The sequence below is a fragment of the Schistocerca nitens genome, chromosome 6 (assembly GCF_023898315.1).
Source record: "Schistocerca nitens isolate TAMUIC-IGC-003100 chromosome 6, iqSchNite1.1, whole genome shotgun sequence".
NCBI lineage: Eukaryota > Metazoa > Arthropoda > Insecta > Orthoptera > Acrididae > Schistocerca > Schistocerca nitens.
Window position 1 is genome coordinate 726,665,485 of NC_064619.1, and position 18,582 is coordinate 726,684,066.

The window sequence follows — 18,582 nt, forward strand, 5'->3', positions numbered from 1 at the left end:
TTTCTGCAAGCGGAAAGACTGATATCCAGTTGCAGCTAGTTGAACTTTCTGATCATAGTACTGAGTTAATGCAGCGATAACGTAGTCATACACGGCCGGCCTCTGTGGCCGAGCGGTTCTAGGCGCTTCAGTCTGGAACCGCGCTGCTGCTACGGTCGCAGGTTCGAATCCTGCCACAGGCATGGATGTGCGTGATGTCCTTAAGTTAGCTAGGTTTAAGTAGATCTAAGTCTAGGGGCTGATAACGTCTGAGGGCAAGTCCCATAGTGCTTAGAGTAATTTCAACCATTTTTAGTCACATACGAGTTCGTTGGGAGACGCGATTGTTAACGGTTTTTGTATTAGCCTTAACATTGGATACCCTGCAATCGAAAAGAAGTGTCATAACTTTAGAGTCTCTTGAACACGATAGACTTGACAGTGTTCTTGGAACTGAGTCAGGTATTCAATCAATTCCTGCTCTGTTTCCTTAAATTGCCGTAACGGTTTGAAACTGGACTGCGGCACTTGTGAGGGAGGGCTGATTGGCCGGTCGGCTGTGGGTGTGCGGCCGACGCAGATCGTGCAGTAAGCAGTTACTGTACCGTCGTCAGTACGGTAGCATTTTGTTGGTTCTGAAACTGAGAAACTTGTGTTGGATCCATCACATTGGATGTCTGCGGCAGAGGCGCCGGGGCATCAAAAAGCAATCAAAGCCTATGAAAAGAAAAATTTGATTAGTTCTGCGGTTCTGACGACTGCGTCAGCACTACCGACAGAGACTTACAGTTGCGCAGCGAGGTGTTCTGAGTGTGGTCCTTGGATCAGCCCGAGTGACAGTGTCCGCACGTTACAACAGTCCAGGTGTCAGAGCTGTGTGCGGCAGGCCGGCACGCCGGAGATCGGTCAGGCATGCGCGACCGTGTTGCGACGGTGACAAACGCCTCGCCCAACGAGTCTCAGTGCTTTTTGTTCATTACCAGTTCTTTGTAGATATTCTGCAACCGCCTATGGGTATCTGCAACGCTCTGATTTTCTACCAAAGAAAACTGACTGACAGCTCTCTGCTTCGAATGTATCTCCGTCACAGGTGACATTTTGAATTGGGAATTTGTGGTGAGTTCTACGGGACCAAACTGCTGAGGTCATCGGTCCCTAAGGTTACACACTACTTAATCAAAATTAAAATAACTTACGATAAGGACAAAACAAACACCTATGCTCGAGGGAGGACCCTAACCTCCGGGGGGTTGACTCGAGAACCGTGACAAGGCGCCCAACACCACGCGGCTCTCGACAGTTTGAAATCTTCATATAACGCCACCACCTGACGGAACTTTATGAAAATGTAGGAGTGTATCTTCCTGTTGTATCCTGCCCACTCGTCGAATAGGATACCTGCGTTCTCGGATCGCTAGACAATAATTTAAGCAAATCGTATTAACGAAGTTTATTACAAAAGGAAAAGATTACAATACTTTAATTTGTGAGATACAGACGTGTCGCGAACAGAGAGCGACAGACAAACAAGAAATCCCTTCAGTATACACAAATTGTAATACAAGAGAAGTAATACGATTTCTAAGTCGCTGCTATACAAGTGCCTATTCTATCGGTCTAGCTCCATCGGTAGGACGAGAGGAGGCGGAGGCGGCGAATGCTCCATCTCCGTGGGGTCGTCCCGAGGTGTCGTGATGACCACCTCCGGCGGATGCTGTGGCCGCGCTGTGCTCGGGATCCGTGAATCAGGGGGAAGAGCCACAGAAGGATCACCGTGCACATTGTTGTTGTTGTGGTCTTCAGTCCTGAGACTGGTTTGATACAGCTCTCCATGCTACTCTATCCTGTGCAATCCTCTTCATTTCCCAGTTCCTACTGCAACCTACATCCTTCTGAATCTGCTTAGTGTATTCATCTCTTGGTCTCCCTCTACGATTTTTACCCTCCACGCTGCCCTCCAATACTAATTTGGTGATCCCTTGATGCCTCAAAACATATCCTATCAACCGATTCCTTCTTCTGGTCAAGTTGTGCCACAAATTTCTCTTCTCCCCAATCCTATTCAATACTTCCTCATTAGTTATGTGGGCTACCCATCTAATCTTCAACATTCTTCTGTAACACCACATTTCGAAAGCTTCTATTCCCTTCTTGTCCAAACTATTTATCGTCCATGTTTCACTCCCATACATGGCTACACTCCATACAAATACTTTCAGAAATGACTTCCTGATACTTAAATCTATACTCGAGGTTAACAAATTTCTCTTCTTCAGAAACGCTTTCCTTGCCATTGCCAGTCTACATTTTATATCCTCTCTACTTCGACCATCATCAGTTATTTTGCTCCCCAAATAGCAAAACTCCTTTACTACTTTAAGTGTCTCAATTCCTAATCTAATTCCCTCAGCATCACCCGACTTAATTCGACTACATTCCATTATCCTCGTTTTGCTTTTGATGATGTTCATCTTATATCCTCCTTTCAAGACACTGTCCATTCCATTCAACTGCTCTTCCAAGTCCTTTGTTGTCTCTGAGAGAATTACGATGTCATCGGCGAACCTCAAAGTTTTTATTTCTTCTCCATGGATTTTAATACCTACTCCGAAATTTTCTTTTGTTTCCTTTACTGCTTGCTCAATATACAGATTGAATAACATTGGGGAGAGGCTACAACCCTGTCCTACTCACTTCCCAACCACAGCTTCCCTTTCATGTCCCTCGACTCTTATAACTGCCATCAGGTTTCTGTACAAATTGTAAATAGCCTGCCGCTCCCTGTATTTTACCCCTGCCACCTTTAGAGTTTGAAAGAGAGTATTCCAGTCAACATTGTCAAAAGCTTTCTCTAAGTCTACAAATGCTAGAAACGTAGGTTTGCCTTTCCTTATTCTTTCTTCTAAGATAAGTCGTAGGGTCAGTATTACCTCACGTGTTCCAGTGTTTCTACGGAATCCAAACTGATCTTCCACATGGTCGGCTTCTACTAGTTTTTCCATTCGTCTGTAAAGAATTCGCGTTAGTATTTTGCAGCTGTGGCTGATTAAAAAAATTTTCACATCTGTCAACACCTGCTTTCTTTCGGATTTGAATTATTATATTCTTCATGAAGTCTGAGAGTATTTCGGCTGTTTCATACATCTTGCTCACCAGATGGTAGAGTTTTGTCAGGACTGGCTCTCCCAAGGCCGTCAGTAGTTCCAATGGAATGTTGTCTACTCCCGGGGCCTTGTTTCGACTCATGTCTTTCAGTGCTCTGTCAAACTCCGCACGCAGTATCGTATCTCCCATTTCATCTTCATCTACATCCTCTTCCATTTCCATAATATTGTCCTCAAGTACATTGCCCTTGTATAGACCCTCTATATACTCCTTCCACCTTTCTGCTCCCCCTTCTTTGCTTAGAACTGGGTTTCCATCTGAGCTCTTGATATTCATACAAGCCGTTCTCTTATCTCCAAAGGTCTCTTTAATTTTCCTGTAGGCAATATCTATCTTGCCCCTAGTGAGATAAGCCTCTACATCCTTACATTTGTCCGCTAGCCATCCCTGCTTAACCATTTTGCACTTCCTGTCGATCTCATTTTTGAGACGTTTGTATTCCTTTTTGCCTGCTTCATTTATTGTAATTTTATATTTTCTCCTTTCATCCATTAAATTCAATATTTCTTTTGTTACCCAAGGATTTCTACTAGTCCTCGTCTTTTTACCTACTTGATCCTCTGCTGCCTTCACTACTTCATCCCTCAAAGCTACCCTATCTTCTTCTACTGTATTTCTTTCCCCCATTCCTGTCAATTGTTCCCTTATGCTCTCCCTGAAACTCTGTACAACCTCTGGTTCTTTCAGTTTATCCAGGTCCTATCTCCTTAAATTCCCACCTTATTGCAGTTTCTTCAGTTTTAATCTACAAGTCATAACCAATAGATTGTAGTCAGAGTCCAGATCTGTGAGAGCGTCTAAGGTCATTGCATCCAGAGGGGGTAAATAAAGGGAGAAAACGGTAAGCCTCCGAGGAGAATGAATTTCAACTGCAACTGCTTGCATGGACGTCGTAGACCCCTAAAGGTCTGTGCACCCCAGCGCCGCAAGCTGTTCCTGCGCGCGCTTCCTGGCCCGCTTTTAGTGTGAGGGCGCCACAGTGGAACACGTGGTTCCAGCGGCCAATAGCGGCGCCCTCGATAGAGTACTTAAGCGCCTGCCTCTCGCGCAGCCAGTGACGTCCCTCCTAAACTTGTCCATGATTACTCCAGTGCCAACTGGGATGCCTACCGGAATTCCATTCACACCCAGGTTGACGGCCACGACCTTACCCTCCAATCTCCTGATGACATCTCTCGCACTGCTGCCTTCCTGCACCAGACCTTGTCTGACGCCGTCGCCACCCATATCCCCACTAAAGCCATCCACCCTCACCGCCCCGCCCTGCCTCCACAGGCCGTCCTTCTCCTTTGAGAGTCCTGCCGCCTCTACCGCTCTTTTCTCGGCGCTCGTGACCAGGATACACTTATCCGCCACCGGCTATTACAACGACACATCCGCAACCTGCTTACTGTGAAGAAACGCCGTGCCTGGCGCCAGACATGTACACAACTCATCACCACGATCCCCATAAACTCTTCCAAGTATTGGTCTGATTTGCTCCACCTTGCTGGGAACCGCCCCACCCCCCAGTACCCTCTCTCCTTATGACCGTCCCTTTCCTGACAACCTCAGTAAGGCCAACCACTTTGCCTCTCAACTCTCAGATGTTTTTTTCCATCCCAGATGTTCCCCACTTTGATTATTCCCTCTTCCCTGACGTCATGGACCGTACGATATGTTCCTCCCCCTGCTCCTAGCTTCCAGTACTTGGTACTTGGGCCACACACCACCATCTGAACTCAACACTCCCATCACTACACAGGACATCAGCCTCACAATCTGCACTAAACGCAACACTGCTCCCGGCCACGACTGCATTACCTACCACCACGTCAAACACTGCCCTGCCCACCAACTCCTCCGCCTCACTCGTCTCCTCTCCCTCCAGCTTAACTCCCGTCGCTCCGCCATGCTTGTCTCCCTCGGCCTCGAAAAGGCATACGACCGTGTCTGGCATCCCTGTCTACTGTGTAAACTCCAAACATACACCCTTCCTATCAACTACATCTGTCTGATGGCCTCCTTCCTCTCCCACCGCCCCTCCTATGTTACCATCCATAATGCCAATTCCCACACCTTCTACACCTCTGCAGGTGTGCTGCAGGGCTCTGTTCTCTTCCCTCTCCTCTACCTCCTGTACACGGCAGATATGCTCCAACCCCCTCCCCCCCCCAAAAGTACACCTCTTGCAATATGCTGATGCCACCGCATTCCTCGCCCTCGCTCCTACCCCCCAACGATCCCAACGCCTTCTCCAGAGTCACCTTGACCTTTTTGCTGCGTGGTGTAACCAGTGGCTCCTGGAAATCAATCCTTCTCTAGTCGGACATGGGGGTTGCACCCCTCTACCATCCTCCACACATCCTAATCCTTAATCCGTCCCATCCTCTGTTATGCCAGTCCTGCCTGGATATCTCGCCCCCCCCCCCCCCAAAGTTCTGTAAGTCCCTCCAGATCCTTGAACATCATGCACTCCTCCTCGCCTTCTGTATACGCCTCCTGTCCCCCACGCGGATCCATTAAGACCTCATTCCTTTCCCCCATCTGCTCCTATTCATTGAACATATCCGCATCCTCTACACCTCCCGCCGCCTTGATCCCCCTCATCCACTGGTTGCCCCACTCCTCTCCCATCCCTGCCCCCTGCCACATCTTCACTGTTGTGTCCCTTCTACCCTCCATCTTTACACCCTTCATCTCCTTCCCCAAGGTGGCTTCCATCAACTCCCCCTCCTGGATGATGGCCTCTCTCCCTCCATTTATCCCTCCTATCAACTCTGATCTTCACTTGCCCTCCTTTCCTCTGTCCTTTTCCCTGGCTCCCTCTCCCCTCCTTCCATCCTCTTTTTGCCCCACCTCCCCTCTGTCCCTTGAGTCCTTTTGCATTTCGCTCCTCTGCCTCTTCTCATTCCCTCTCGCGTCTGCCCTGCCCCTCTTCCCCCTTATGAGTCCTCACCCTCCTTGGTTCCCCCCCTTTTCGTTTTTTCCTCTCCTCCCTCCTAGTTTTACCCCCTCCTCCAGGTTCCCCCACCCTCCCTCTGCCTTTGGCTCGGGAGTGTCATCTTTGTGCTGGCATTTTCGTGCAGTGTTTTACAGTGAGTGTGTTTACAGTGAGTGTTCCGTGTTGTGTCTTTTGGGAAGTGTTGCGAACGGCCGTCATACTGTCGCTGGGTGTGATATTTTATCTCTTGCGAACAGAAACCAGACTTTCGCCATGTTTTTTTAATTGTGTGTCTCCTATGTTACTTGTCTGATTCCTGTGTATTTTATTAACATTGCCAACCCCTTTTGCTTTCGGTTTTAACATTTCCGTCATTTTACACTTTAAGTCACCGTTTTATCTCCTGTTTTTCTGGTTTCTCTCTTCTTCCGTTTTTAAAATAGTCTGTCGGCTGTAGAGCAGCGTACTTAGCTGCTTCCAGCCCGCCCCCTTCAGGGGAATTGAACATCGATAAAGAAAAAAAAAGAGCGCAGCCAGTCAGTCTAATTTCGCGTACGTCCTTGAACACATCGCCTCACGTTAGACAGATTACTTACTTATTGTGTGTACAAGTCGAGGTGTTTGTTAGGTTCCCTGTGACTCCATTGTTCGATCTTGTTGTTCGTTCTGCCGTTCGTTGGGCATGACCGTCTTCTCCCGTTGTGTTGTTGTTCGCGGGCCTCTCCGCAGGTCCCGCCCCTCTTTCCGTCATTTCAACTCCGCGACCGTCCCAGTCGCAGTTACAACAGGTTCCATGAACGGCAGCTTGCTCTAAGTATAGGAAAATGTAAGGAAATCCAGGAGACTAGGAAAACAATCCTGTAATGTTCGAATACAGTATTAGTAGTGGGCTGCCTCACATAGTCGCGTCGTTAAATATATAAAAGTAACATTGTAAATATGAAATGGAACGAGAACGGAAGAACAATAACAGGGAAGGTTAACGATCGAAATAGGTTTGTTGGGAGAATTTTAGGAAAGAGTGGTTCATTTGTAAATGGTACTGCGTACAGAACACTAGTGCCACCCATTCTTCAGTATTGCTCAAGTGTTTGGAATTCGCAACAGGTCGGATTAGAGAAAGACATCGAAGCATTTTCGAGACGAGCCGCTTGGTTTATTGCTGGTGGGTTTCATTAACTGAAGTAGTTCTCGAACTCAAATTGGAATGCGACTGAGAAAATTTAAGGAACCGGATTTTCAAACTGACTGCAGATCGATTCTGCTGCCGCCAACGTACATTACACGTAAGGTTTATAAACACAAGATCAAGCAGGGCCCTTATACACACATGTAATAGAACGCCTTTTACGTGTCGCGCTATTTGCAAGTTGAACGGGAAAGGATACGGCAAATAGAGGTATACAAGGTACCCTTCGCCACTCACGATATCGTGGCTTGCGGAGTATTTACTGCATGTAGATGTTCGTAGTAGACCTAATAGTGGCCCAGGGCTAAGCGAGGAAATAGTACGGTGCAATTAGCCCCAAAACGTCTCCTTCCAGCTCCAGAGTGTTTCATAGAGTCTACATATTGTTTGGTAAAATGTTACATCATTTTAAGCGACGTATTTGGGGCATTGGGGGGAGAAGTTGGTAAATTATTTGTTTTTATCAGTTTTTCATAAATATTTCACAATTTAATCTGCATTAAATTGTGAACAATAGTAACCCTGTGCACAATCTTGCTAAACTAAACGGTTCCAGAGTTACATAGGGTTTCAAAATTAAAAATGTTTCGCAATTTCTACATGTTTTTGTATATATATGACTATTTTTGAAATAGTCTTGTGCTTTCTCAAAGCAAATTGTGATTTTAGTGGCCGGTGGTATGTTAGTGATAAGCCCTTGAAGGAACGACAACCTCACCACCATCTCAAGGGGCGCTACTTTTTAAGGGAAAAGAGGCTTCCACAGGCCTAGGCCATATAAACCTGTGGTACGGAGAAACCCATTCTGAACACTCTCTGGACAAAGCCACATTAAGTATGAGTATCTGTTCAGAATAAAGGCTTTTAAATTATGAATATATGATGTGCATAATAATTATGTTCTATAATTATAACACTTTTAATCATAACGTTTTTAAAACTGAGGCTTTTGGAGGCTTTTCTTTCGAAAACAGGCATATTTGGTTATATGTTGCAATGATATTTTATTTAAATTTCTGAATTTCAGGAATTGAGTTCAGGAGTAATATTGAATAAAAGTGTAGACTGTTAGATGCGACCTAACACTTATATATTCATGTATGATATTCGTGTCCCTGTTAACATATCCTAGGGCTGAACAATTACCACCTTAGCAGTTTAGACCTCTCTTTCTGCACTCGCAGTTACGGACGCATGCGTCTCTGCAAGCACACACTACGAGGGACACTAATTCCCAGGCAGCTGCAGGACGTACTGTTGTAATTGGTCTCAGGTGTTCGCCAATCTTCTCCCACCCGCACTCGAGCGTACAGTTCTTCTCATTCAGTCACTGCTGCACCTGGTAGGCTGGTAGGTTCTAAACGAATGCTGCCTGAAAGCTGCTAAAGGGGGAGGGGGAGTGTGGGAGGAGAAAGGGCAGCCAACTTCAACAACAGGCTGTAAGTAACACTGGTGGTGAAAACAATCTAGATCAGAAGTTTCTTGCGAAGAGTGTTGTTGACTTTCACTTTTCTGTACAATGCAATTTTCCCCTTCTTGTATATAGTTGATACAGTGTCTTTTTCTTTGATTGACATTTACATGGATGGATCTTCTACTTTCACATCAATCTTAGTGGATGACGTGATCGCCATAAGTGGCTTCATCTTTTGTGTTTCCTTGTTTGCATCCATAAAATAAAACAGTTGCTGGCCCATAATGAATAATTATGTAATCTGCGTACTGCTTGAAACCTGTCTGTAGGTAGCTGAGTGTCGCCAGACATCACAATGAAGGAGGTGACCCCAATCAATTTTGGTGCACACTTACTCTGAATGTGGTGTGATTGATGATTCATTTGGATCTGGAATCAAACCAGCCATCATTGAAGACTTGCTTCCTTTCCTCATTAACCAGATCAGTCGTAGAAGGATGGAGGATAAGCACATAATACGGATCTAAATATTTCTTCAAGTCTCTCATCATTCCTTACTGTGCACACCATCTGACATAAGAGAGTGTTAGGGTTCACACATTGTGTTGTTGTTAATTATTAGAAACTTGGCTATAGAGGACAGTGATTTAACAGCTAACTTTCTTTTCCAGTGCATCTCATTGAATGTTTGGTTGTCAGTCTCTTTCAAGGCTAGTGTTTCAACTTGAAGCGCTTTATCAGAGTTCACGTTCTCAACTGCTACAACCTCTGTCGATAACGGAGAGAGTTTGGGTGTTTTAGAAAACGGATTGTGTTCCTCAGTCCAAGAAATAAAAGTTTGCAAGTTCTTGCAGTTTCTTTTCTGCCTTGCCTCCTGTAGCTCCACGTTGAGCTCTGAAGAGATGCTGCACACACCTGCATATTCTAGCATTGCTTCTCACACCAGAGAACAAGCTGGCATGGACTTAATTCAAGTTGCAATAGTTTTCGCTGTTATTCCTCTGCCTCCGGCCAATCCACAAATGCTATTCGAGGATCTCATTGAAACCGGTTCAATGGTTATGTCACTCCAGACTCCAGATCAAAATTTTCAAGTACGTCGGATGGTGAAAGAACCACAGTTAACGAACAAGTCGTTTTCTGGTCTCATTTTGTTGTGAAGTTCCAGCGAGTCTTGCAGGTAAACACATGCAGATTTAGCGGTAATGAGAGAGTTCCAAACGTCCTCCATAGTTCTTCTTCCATTCATCAACTTGGCTTCTTTAAGTCAGTCACCAATTTATGTGGCTGTTCTTCAAGCTGCCACCAAAGGGACCAGCAATGGATGAAGACTAACACCAGTGACTTTCGATCAGCCTTTGTACGCTAAATGTCGTGTAATCGTAGCAAAGGCACCTGATGATAGCCAATTGAAGTCAGTCTTCATTCGACTAGGAAGTTTTCACTTGTTAATGCATTCCCATGCAGCCACTCCAATCAGGTTTACATTAATCGGGGCCTTCTAGACACGTACGACTCAACCAAAACAAAATAAGTGTTCGGCCTCGTTTACATGACTGTGTTTTTATTTTCAGGGAAGCCATTTTTGTTACAACTGTTTTCGAATATCCAGATGTACTTTGGACTCTAAATGTTTGGAAATCAAACAGGCCTCGTTCTCAGCGTGAGCAGTAAAGGGAAGTGTCAAATAATTAATGACTTCCTGGCTACACAAAAAGATGTAACAAACAATTATCGGTCCACTGGGTGAAGACCGATTGGCTAAGACTAAGGTTTGTCTATTCAGTGTGTTTACTCTAACTCAAAACAAAGATAACGCAATCTGAAATTATCTAATGCTGAATAAACATCGACATTGTACTACGTTGGTGCAGCTGAGAGCAACTGAGAAGACTGGGATTCTGTTTGCCAAAACCAGCGGGTACAGCAATACTACACCCCTTTCTCTATGCGTAGCACTGTCTGAGGTGACAGTCGTGCTGCAACCGTCAGCAGAGCTCTGACGTGCGGCACCTGTAATTCGTTATCACTGCCCCGAAATAAGCAAAGTCGTGGGCTGGATATGTGTTGGATGGATTGCAATTAATCTCTCATGGAGCCCTGAAATATCGGTAGGTGCCAGCATGTGACACTCTCATTCCCCAGTCATACCACCGACCAATTTCATTCACGCACACTGCAGTACACACAGGGAAATCGAATGTCAAGGCGGCAGAGCTAATACGAATAAGATTATAAGATTGTCCTCGGCACAGCGAGTTGCCTGAGATAACTAAGGTCCAGACTGCTGATACAGTTAAGACCAATACAAGTGCAAAGTCACGCTCAGGACGAGTGTCCCAAAGGCAAGTCCCTCATAACGAGAGTTGCGACTAGAATCTCCTCGTCTGACTGTAGTCTCAATCTGAGGACCCAAATTTTTCCGCTCCTCTCTTTCTGCCAACCTCAGTAAACTCGTCAAAACTTCGCGAACAATTCGCTCCTATCCAGCTTGAAAATATTCCGACATCACATCAGAAACAAGTGAAGAACTTGGTGTGCCGTTGGAAGATCGTCTCAACTGGGTAGAAAATACTATCACAATGTGGCAGAAAACCTTCAATAGAGTCCCTGATTACAAATAGTTTCGAAACGTTTTCCACAGGATGTGAACATAAACTTAAGCAAGCACTCTTTCTGCCGAACCTCTAGTACTGAGATGTAGTTCAACGACCCACGAGTGGTAAAAACACATGACCGTCAGACATAACCATGAATGCCTATGTGCGTTACATCTGCAACATCCACCAGTACAGCTTGTCGGCTCTTCATTAGCTCAGTTAGGATCGTTGTGGCCAGACAAGTTACGGGTCTACAGCACGCATTTTCTACTTTACAGGTTCCGCAGTGTGCCGGCTACCCACTGCCTTCCACTAGAGAATAAACACGACGTCGCAATCGAAACACAAGGTCCTTTTATCTAGTATCCTAGCTCTGCCATCTCGCAATATCCTTTGCTTTTGCCACTGTCCGCTTCTGGAAGGCGCTTCACTGCATAATGCAAAAAAATCACAGTCTTCCTGATTTCAAGGGGAAGTTTGCGCACTCCCTTTTTACATCGCCAGTATTAAAGTATAAGGCCAATCTCCCGTCTGTCAAAAAGCATAGCCAATGCTCCTGCCTTCTGTCAGTCATGACACTATATCATTGCTTTTCTCTATGAGTCACGCCAGCCTCTTCCTTCATATTCTTTAAATATGTGTTATTACTATCTCCTTTCCCTCCCTTCTGCATTCCTTTCTCTCATGCCTACTGCTGCTAACACTGACAATTAAACCCCACATCCCATAATTTCTTTAATGCTATTTATCATGTGCGAATATTAACTTTGTAAATGTGTCTTTTTTACGTGCACTACTATAGTTTTCAATTTCAAAATGCAGTATTACGTGATTATTCAGATATATGTTGTGTAAAGTTAGTGAATCATCTGGTTAGATTTGATAGAGAGCCTAATGTCCCCATCCGTATGACAGGTTAAATAAATGAGTGAATAAATAAGTTAATATTTTCAAAAATAATTCATTATCTTCAAGGCATATAACCCTTCTGGTTAGACAACCGTACCATACAGTTTTAACTTGTCTCCAATATTATCTGACATTTCTTATAGATCCTTTCCGTCATTTCATAAGGTAGATGAGATTTGCAGATCTTAAGGTTAATCGCTTCTTGCTCCAAGATTTTCTGCTCAGTTATTCCGACCAGTTATTTAAATTTCTATACGACATTAATTTCCCCTTTATTTAAAATCATCTATCACTGATATTTGTAATGTATTTTGTCTTCTCAAAGGAAACCTGTAATCTTACTTTCTCAGCTATCTCTGTTAGCTGATGAATCTTCCTGATTGGTGAGTTAATGTTGTTGAAAAAAAATGGCTGAGTTTGGGTCCTAGTCTGAATAATTATTCATTCCCATCCTTTTAGCTCCATTCTCGAATGACCTTTTCCAACATGCAGATAAAAAGGAGTGGAGAAACTTCATCGAGTTGTTTGATACCAGTTTCAGTTTTGGAAGCTATCCGAGTTATTGTCAACGAAATTCACTTTTGCCCCTGTATCGATGAGAACCTGTTGAATCATCCACTCCAATCCTTCCATAACTTTCAACAGTGACTCACTGTCAACTGAGCCGTGCATGATTTTTTTCAGTGCATACGACCCCACAGTAGTAGCTAACAGACATTTTATGCCTGATAATGTTTGTGAAGTTGAAAATCTGCGGTAGGCAAGAACGTCCTTTCCTGATGTTAGCCTGTTACTCATTAGTCTGTTTATTATGATAATCTTCAATTCAGTTCTGTAGTGTTTACGAGAGCATCTCCCATAGAACAGATACTAATGTAATATGCCTTCAACGGCTGATCACCTTCCGAGCCACCATTTTATGGAGTTGGCGGACTAGGGCCGCAGCCAAACAGAGGATACCCGACCAGATCTCTGTATCTCCTCAAAGAGTTCAGCTGGTATCATCAGAATATCTTCATTCGCCAGCTTCAGGAACTCTGAAACAATTAATTCCTGTCTACCTGCTACATTATTCCTTAGGCCATCCATGCTCTGTTGAATATCTGTCTTAGCTGCGTGGACGCGCGTTTGTCGCTATTCGAGTGGCTTGTCGTATTGGTAATCTCCCTTTTGGTTCATTCCAATTTCGCAGTTTTCTTAAACACGCTGCCAAGATTTAGAGTGTTAGCCTATTAGATTTTTTGTTCATGCCCAGCATTCCATTTCTTTAACTGAAATACTTGACTGGAAATTGATACACTTTCAGCTTAGAAATGAAAATTTCAGTGAAAGCCCTGAAATTGTTCTTTATAATATCCTGATCAATATTTTCCATCTGTTATTTCTAAAATAATTGCGTTACATGTCGAATCACAGGGGCTGCGTGCCTCCGACTTTTACAAAAGGAGTTTAAATCTTCATGTTCCTTCGGGGAGTTTCATTTTTTCAACGAATGTGTTCTACGTACGTAATTTTGGTCGCGAGGTCTAGTTGAACCATCTACGTTTCCGTTTGCGACCTTTCAAGATTGAAACATTAGCTGCTTGTTGTACTCTCTACTGTATTGTACTCTCCGTCCAGTTCTTAGACTGAAGTGTTAGTTGCTGGTGGCACTCTTCCAGTACTTGTTAATAGATTTTTAATTTTGTAACATCATTTCTGCATTTGTTCTTTCCAGTTGTTGGAATTTTTATCCTTGAGAGTTAATTATCAAAATGATACTTGGTACCTCTCTGTACTTTAATATTCTTAATTTCCTTCATCGCATGCCTGGAATGGGGCGTGTGGACGATTTTTTATCGTTCAAGTTTCCAAGTGGACGCAGTGTCTCCTCCTTACTTAGTTTGCGTTTGATATTAAACTAAACGTTCGATAAAGTTCGAGAAAACCCAATTCAAAATGTGTTGCTCTTTCCGTGCGTAGAATGTTTCCCTGTACCGGTTCATAGTTTGCTTCTATTCCACGTCAGTTTACAGTCGTCGCCGAAAATCTTAATATTCTTCGTAGTTATTTTCGCCATCTCCTTCTCGAGGAGGTCCCAAAATTGTTCTTTTTTCTCTGGACTATAGCTGTTGCTCTCACATATGAGATGGCCGCATATAAATTGGACAGGGTGTAGCCGCCTCCGGCAGCAAAGACTAAGTATTGACAGGTACTTGTACTGTAGAAAAATTCACTACTGAGTTGATAAACGTCTTATTTACAGAGAAATCTTTTCCAAACATTGATATATTCTTGCTTATATTCATGGCTTCCTTTTTTTCATAGATCGTATACCCTACATTGACAATAACATTTTCGTCCTTATAATGTGTACCTTGAAACCCTGGATTGTGATGTTTTGGTCGTTCAACAAATTGTAAATCCCTCGTGTTTACCAAATTTTTCCGAATTATTTCATTTTTATCGTACCGATGTAAGAATTTTGTTTCATTTTCAACTTAGTGTTTCTCGATGCGGAGCATCAAGTCCCTCTGACTTCTCTAATAATGTAGCTGCAGGCCTAAAGGATCCAAAGATATGCTTGCACTTCTAACAGTTATGGGTTTCTGCCTACAGTTGCCACCGGGGTTAGTGGTACCTTTTTGACGACTTTCGACGATGTCCGATTGTTAAAGATATGTGGGTCGGATTTGTTCCTTCCCGGTAATAGATTCAAAGTATTATGCCATGAAGCTTGGAGTTCGTTTGCTTTGTACACCTTTGGTACGAATGGTCCTCTTCTGCTTTAAAAGCCGTTGACTTTTTACATCTGTAATTCTGGAAAAGTATGCTTTCAAATTGCTACCAGACGGGGCAGCTGAAATAATTTCTGTCTTCGTTTTCTTTTTTTTTTTGTGACATGCAGAGCCTGGTTCCCTAGCCTGGGACTAGATTGTGGAATTGATTGTTTGTATTATTTGATGGTAATATGTTTGTTATTAGTAAGATGTACAATTCATTCTGATTTAGCTAACTTATCTCGACATATTTACAGTTGTTCTTTAATGATATTTAAGGCGTTGAAAGTTGTAAGTATTTTATTTCCCTGATTATCTGGCTATTTCAATCAATGATACGTTTGACTTTAATGCTACCAGAAGCATCTTTCTTTATCTTAATTTTACATTATCATCATGTTGTACATTGAACATTCCTGAGAATTTAACTGAGCTTTTCATTAAAGTGTGCCATCATAATATTTTATCACTTTGTTCATTGTTAATTCATTACTTGCTTTTATGTTAGTCTTCCCACTAACGTGTTATGTGACTTTTACAGCCCAATGTTTTCTTTACTCTGCTGAATAATTTTAACTGTCGCCAAGAGAGGAGGACTCTACAATGTATGTCTGCGTGCATACTATGAAGGCAGGATTAAGTTTATGGTGTCTGGGGAGGGTGAATTTGTGCATACTGGGGATGATGGGCTGTTCTTCCCATAATCCTTCTAAAGGGGTTGTAGTCGGAGCTACCGTACTAAATTAATGGCTGATGGCTTTCCTGTAACAGCAGATCTTTTAGAAGACATTCTCAGGATTCCTGGACCGGAGTATCATTTTGCTAAAGACTGCTGTTTGTTGAGGGCAGGACACAGTCACGAATCTGCATACACTATTTTCCTGTGGGTAACTGGCTTAGAGCTTAAAAATTTTCGTAAAACTCCTAGGATCTCGCTAAGTCGAGGAATTGTCCAAAAGCCTTCCATAGTATTGGAAGTCCTGATGTGGAGGGGTAAGTCTGCGAGTTTCGTGTACATCACATTGATTGATTACTGATCCGTCGTGATCAATGGAATTACTTTTATGAGACAGAACACCTGTGACAATTATTTTTTATAACAAATGGATGACATTACTATTATTATACATTTTTTTTGTATTAGTAGGACAGTATAGTCGCTACAGATCTGTAGAGAAGGGGAAGAAAAACAGAAATTAATATCACACAGCAGCGAGTCTTGACGCCCCTTACAAATACGTCACATACTGACTTATACTACTCTATTATCGTGTAGTACGAAAATGAGGCAACCAGTCTGAAAGTACTCGTAGTTTCAATGAATAAGGGAAGTATATTTAAAACGTACTCCTTGTATGTGGTATCTCTTTTACAGAGTATGCACCTAATTTTCAGGAGAAGGTTCATTTCGCTTTCAAAACAAAAACTCGTGCATACACACACACACCCACACACACACACGCACACACACACACGCGTGCGCACTCATGCTCACGCACAATCAAATTTATCCAAAAATTACGTGAAGATCGTAACTTCCTGTGTTTTGTAGTATTTTAAAGGGGATTCAAAAATATGAAACACCCAGCAGCATATTTATCAAAAATATAACGTAAATCAGCGTTTCTGTACGTGCAGAGACCGAAAGAATCCTCAACTTAATCGCTTCTCACATCTAATTGCTGTCAGGCGTCACAGAGTGGACAGAAAACCATCAGAAAACTAAGATTGATGACTCTGCATTTTACAAGCCTCAGGTGGTGTGAGGTGACGACACGTGTATTTTTGTCCAGTCGACAAAATATAACATGCTTGGAGATTGCGAAAATATTGACTCGCTGCCTAACAAGGTAAATATCCCAGATGTAAATAAATGGTCTTGATGATATTTTGTGGGTATGTAAATTGGCCCAGATATTGCAAAACATGTTTTTTCGGTTTTTGCCCATTTTCACTTAGGAGTAACAACACAACCCAAATTTAATTTGGTGCATGGTGAAGAAAAAAATGTGTGGCCACATAGAACTGTGTGGGGTGGGAACTTGTCAAGCGAGGGAACTAGCATCCAGCCATGACTGACTCAAAGTATTTTACCACAACAAAAAAGGGTGAAATATTTGAACTGAAATCTGAACTTAACAATGATAAGAAAGAGAAGAAGCGGGAAGCTGTTAAAAAGTTATTGCTTCAATGACAGTAGGAAAAGATGTTTCTGCTTTATTTCCTGATGTCGTTAATTGTATGCAGACTGACAATCTCGAACTGAAGAAACTAGTGTATTTATATTTGATGAACTACGCGAAGAGTCAGCCTGACATGGCAATAATGGCAGTAAACACTTTTGTAAAGGATTGTGAAGATCCAAATCCTTTAATCCGTGCCCTGGCTGTTCGAACAATGGGCTGCACTAGAGTTGACAAAATAACTGAATATCTTTGTGAGCCTTTGCGTAAGTGCCTCAAAGATGAAGATACATATGTTAGAAAAACTGCTGCGGTGTGTGTTGCCAAACTGTATGATATCAATTCCCAGTTGGTTGAAGACCAGGGATTTCTTGATCAGCTGAAAGATCTTCTTTCTGACTCCAATTCTATGGTGGTTGCTAATGCTGTGGCTGCTCTCTCTGAAATAAATGAAGCAAGTGCAAGTGGCTCTCCACTCATTGAAATGAATGCACAGACCATAAACAAACTATTAACAGCTCTTAATGAATGTACAGAGTGGGGCCAAGTCTTCATTCTAGATTCTCTTGCAAATTACAGTCCAAACGATGATAGGGAAGCCCAAAGCATCTGTGAGCGGATCACTCCTCGTTTGGCCCATGCAAATGCTGCAGTTGTCTTGTCTGCAGTGAAGGTATTAATGAAATTTATGGAGATGCTTCCATCAGATTCTGATTTTGTGTCAACACTCACAAAGAAGCTAGCTCCTCCACTGATGACACTGCTTTCTTCGGAACCAGAGGTCCAGTATGTTGCACTTAGAAATATCAACCTCATTGTACAGAAACGTCCTGATGTATTAAAACATGAAATTAAAGTGTTCTTTGTGAAGTACAATGACCCAATATATGTTAAGCTGGTATAAACTGAATATTTCTACAAAATATCCCACCACTATCAATAAATTTGGAGAAATTAAAATTTCCGTTACATCGTCTATCAGAGACATTCTCTTTCCTTATCCATCCATATGTAATAAAGTTGCATCCTGGAACGCCATTTTATGAAATATGTTACACAAAAGTGCTGTAGGAGTATTTTCAACATATCCAATTGAAATACGTTCATGTTCATTATGCTTCTAAGTCTCTGCTTTATGTAGCTTCTCTTTATGATTCCAAATGATATTTTTCTTTAAAAATTCATGAATTTTAGTCTTTCTCTACCATTTCACACTTGTGTAAGATATCAATTGAAAATAATTGGTAACTCTTTCTGATAATGCCAAATCATTACAGTAATGATAACGTGCAAGGAAAAGCTTGACACATTTTTTTCTTTTGTCAGATATCTTTTGATGCGATCAGACGTTGGTTTATCAAATTTCGGTGGTGTAACGAAAACATTTGGGGCTTCATGTAAGAGGTTCTCGAATCTTCGCTGCAAACTCTCCATTAGGTTCTTTTAAAGGAATGGACAGAG

At 42.7% G+C, this 18,582-nt stretch overlaps 1 pseudogene; it reads left to right on the top strand.

Moving 5' to 3' along the window:
• The first annotated feature begins 16,970 nt into the window (after positions 1 to 16,970).
• LOC126263601 (AP-1 complex subunit beta-1-like) lies at positions 16,971 to 18,025 on the top strand (annotated as a pseudogene).
• Positions 18,026 to 18,582: the final 557 nt, after the last annotated feature.